Genomic DNA, 4482 nt, shown 5'->3' on the forward strand with positions numbered 1-4482 from the left:
AAGCAGCGTTCCTCCATGGCCTGTGCTCCAGCTTCTGCCTCCAGGTTCCTGCCCTGAGTTCCTACCTTGGGCTCCCTGATGAACTGTGTGCGACCTGGGAGATGTAAGACAAATAAACCCTTTCCTCCCCAAGTTGGTACTGGTCAGAGTATTTTGTCACAGCAATGAAGAACAAACTAGGACAATATGATAGAGGAGAAAGTGGAAAATACACTGGAACTTATAGGCACAGGAAAATCCTTTCTGTAGCACTGGGGGTTAGTATGTAGATATACAAAGAACTGAAAAAAATTAGGTATCAAGAAAACAATCCACTTAAGAATTGAAGTGTGAAATTAAATAGAGTTGTCACAAACAAAATGCAGATGTCAAGAGAAATATTTATTATTTAAGATTATGCTCAACATTCTTAGCCATCAGGAAAATATAAATCAAGGCTGCCTTGAGATTTCTTCTTGCCCCAGTCAAAATGGCTAGGATAAACAAAACAAATGACAGCTGATGCTGGTATTGATGCGGGGATAGGGGAATCCTTACTGCTGGTGGGAGTACAAAATGCTGTGGCCACTGAGGAAATCAATGTGGAGGGAGTTTTTCTTTTTGCTCTTAAGAAATTTGAATTTTCTTCCCATCTTTTAAAAACTGTAGTGGTTATTGCTTCATTTCAGAAATTTCTCAGAAATTCTTTTTCCTCTATCATGGCTGTTCTTTATTATTCCTTTCATTGCATTCTCATTGCACTCTGCTATACAGGGTAATGTCTGACTCCGTTTTCTTTGTGCTTATTATGCTCCATGTGCTTATGGACCTATAGGAGTACATGTTGAGTGTGTGTGTGTGTGTGTTTTGCTGGGGACTCCAAGGCCAGGAGTATACTAAGTTCTCTACCACTGAGCTACATACACAGCCCAAAATAATTTTATTTATTGTAGCCCATGTCTACAGGCCTTTGGCCCTGTAGCATCCCTTTTGTGTTTTTTCTTTATGTGGACTTAAATGTCACCTTTCTCAGGTGTCACAGTCCTGTTTCAGACACTACCGAAAGCCAGATTAGTTCAGTTTATTCAGGCACCATTTTTGTTTGTTTAAAACCTTTATTCCTTTTTAAAAATATTTTTTTATTGGGACTGGAGAGACTGCTCAGTGGTTAAGAACACTGGTTGTTCTTGCAGAAGACCCGGGATCAAATCCCAGCACCCACATGGCAGCTAACAACTGTCAGTAACTCCAGTTCCAGGGGATCCAACAGCCTCTTCTGTCCTTTGCAGGCATTGCATGACTTGGGTGCACTTACCTACATGCTAGCTATACACACATACACATAAAATATAAAAAATAAATAAATAAAATTATGTTCATCCTATGTGTATGAGTGTATTGCCTGCATGTCAAGTGAGTGCACCCGTGTTGTGCAAAGCCACGGAGGTCAGAAGAAGGATTTGGATTTCCCTGGAACTGGAGTTAAGGATGGCTCATAGCCACCATGTGGGTGCTGAGAATCGAACCTGGGTCCCCTGAAAGAGCAGTCAGCACTCCCAACCACTGAGCCATCTCTCCAGCCCCTAAATAAAATATTTTTTTCAAAATTTATTCTTTTATATATATGAGTGTATTGCCTATATGCATATAAGTGCACCGTGTGATGCAGCACTCTAAGAGGTCAGAACAATGTGTTGGATTCCCCAGAAACTGGAGTTACAGATGGTTGTTAGCCAAAGTGTGGGTGCTGGAAATCAAACCCAGGTCCCTTGCAAGAGCAGCCAGTACTCTTAACTGCTGAGCCATCTCTTCAGCCCTAAAAGTGTTATTTTTTGAAAATTGTGTACACCCTGGTACAGAATTGGGGTATTTACACGCCTTCATTACCCTCTTTTATCCCTGCCTTCTCTCCCATTAAAACCCTTCTTCTACTGCTTTGAGGAGGTTCTGTGCAATGTCTTGCATAGGTAAACAGAGCTGCAGTGACTTCATGAGTTAAATACCATGTGTGTCCAAAAGATACTGTTTTTAGCACTCATCCCAGTCTGGCTTTTACATTATTTTCTCTTCAGTGGTAGTCCCTGAGCCTTGGGCATGGGGGATGTTGTAGATGTCCCATTAGGTGTGATCCCTCCAGTCATGTGTTCTCCCCACACTGATCACTTGTGAGTCTTCATATTAATTTCTTTTTCAGAGCACAGACACTATTTTGATCATGGAGAATTCTGAGGGTATAAAAATAAGTATTAATAAAGCAGTTTTACACCATATCTATTTAGCAAAACTGATTAAAATTAATTCACAAATTTTGACAACTTACCTTCTGCTTCTCTTTAATCAGCACTATACAACTTTGACAATCTCTGCAAAATGTCAGTTAATATACATAAGGCTCATGTTAAAGAATAGATATTACCATGGGAATGATACTCAGGAAATGTGGCCTTTACTATTGAAGGAGGAAAGGTTCAAGAGGGAGAAGAGAGAGGGAAAAGAAAGGGATCACCAGAAAGAAGTTGCTTGAAAATTGTATAATGAGATGTAATATTTTAAAATTAATAGCATTATAAGGAAAAAAGGGAAATGTGGCCTTTAAATAATACTTTGAAGCTAGCTGTATCTTTAGAATAATGCAAAAGTCATCTCATAAATAAGATTCATAATTGATTTTTTTAAATGATATTTGCAATGGGAGACATTGGCTAAGAAACAACACTCAGCTTTCAATTAATATGGGTCTGTGGTATACTGTTGGGAGCTATTAATGTAAGCACAGCCATTATGTCCATTGAGCTGTGGCAGGCTTGCTTATTTACTTTACGACCTTTCACCTTGACTCAAGAGTTTGTGTTTTACACACAAGCATTGAATTGTTCTGTCAAGTCAGGAGGAGTGTGCTGATAATTTAGGGAAGATTGTTAATTGGTGGAATTCACTACAAGTATTTGACCATTCCTTAACCCTCAGATAAAGGTGGTAAAAAAGAGCTGTTGAAGCTAATTGAGCTAAGTAAACTGTGGTTATCTGATGTTCTGCTGTATAAGAAGGCTGAGCTAAAATAAACCGGGGCTACAGTCCCTACTGACAGTCCTCCCAAGTATCTTTTCTCTCTCTCTTGATTTTCTTTCAATCCTCACTCCCCCTTTCAGGTGCTGTTCATCTAAGGCCGGCTGGCACCAGCAGTATACTCTACCATTTATGATATGGTTTAATAGGAGCCTATGTCCACTGAATGAAATAGGTGTTTTAATAACCTTATATACAGAATAAAAACTAGTAGTATCTATTTTTTTTACTGAAAATCAATATTTTGTTTTCATGATTCACCCTGGGCCAAAAAAAAAGTGTGCCAAGAGCAGATATCCATCTCAAACGGTTTCAAGCTTAATTCAGCTCTTTTTGTTCTCAATTCTGGGTGACACACTGTGATATGCAAGCATTTTCAATAGGAGAATTGGATGTTTTGAAAACGTCCAATGTCATATGTTTGGATGGGAAGATTCCTCTCACAGCTCCAGAGGCTCTGAGGATACTGTGGGATTTTATGAGTCTCTGGGTAGGAGAATCTTTGTGCATATTTTCATGCAGTCACCATTTAAAGGCTTTTGACAAATCATTTCCATCTGTACTATCTATCATTCAAGGGAAAGGAAAGTAGAAAAACATATATTAACTGCATTTTGAAAATTAAATATTTGCTCAATGAAAGCAATTATAATGAAGAGTGAGTAGCAATGACCTCATTGTGGAAAAATTGAAATCAACATGTGGTAAGGAAAACAGCAATGAGGATGGACTCTTATCTCAGGTTTTCAAGGTTTTGGGCTTTGTAAAATCTATTCCTCTCTGTTAAACTATAAGCATCCACATGGGATGAAGTCCTAAGATGGTAAATTTCTGATGTGGCAGGAAGTCTTTAAAAATCACCTAGAAGCTAAGCCAATGCCTTTCAAAGAATCCACTGCAGTTATATGAGTTAACACTCATTTTCCAATAATATCCATGTAGCCTTTAAAGAACGTGAAATGTATCAGAGTAGTTTTGTTCATTGACTCAAATGAAGAAAAGGCTATTTGTTGACAATGAAAGCTCTAGGGACTTAAATTACAAAATTTTTTTTCTTTGTTATTACACAAAATTGTGGGAATAATTTAAAAATGAATGTTAACTAGCAACTCAATATTTTATCCAACAAACAAGTTTTATGTCTGAAATATTAATCCCAAAGGAAAAAGTTAGCACAGCTAACCTCTTCTATGTAGCTGTCCAGAAACTTATCAAATTGCCTTTCCCTTTCCAATGATTGTAATCTTAGTAATAGCATAAAATTTCTGGCAGAACCCAGATTTTAAGGAGGACTTCCTGCACAGGCAGCAGCAGCAACACGGTCAGGTGCAGGTCTTGGAGCATTGGAATTCAGGGCTGATCTGTTTTGGTCAGTTTCCAAAGGGCTTCCAGTTTGTGCCCTTGACTAAAGAAATACAAGAATACACTTTTAATAAT

This window comes from Nannospalax galili, unplaced genomic scaffold, assembly GCF_000622305.1.
Source record: "Nannospalax galili isolate Female #2095 unplaced genomic scaffold, S.galili_v1.0 scaffold559, whole genome shotgun sequence".
NCBI lineage: Eukaryota > Metazoa > Chordata > Mammalia > Rodentia > Spalacidae > Nannospalax > Nannospalax galili.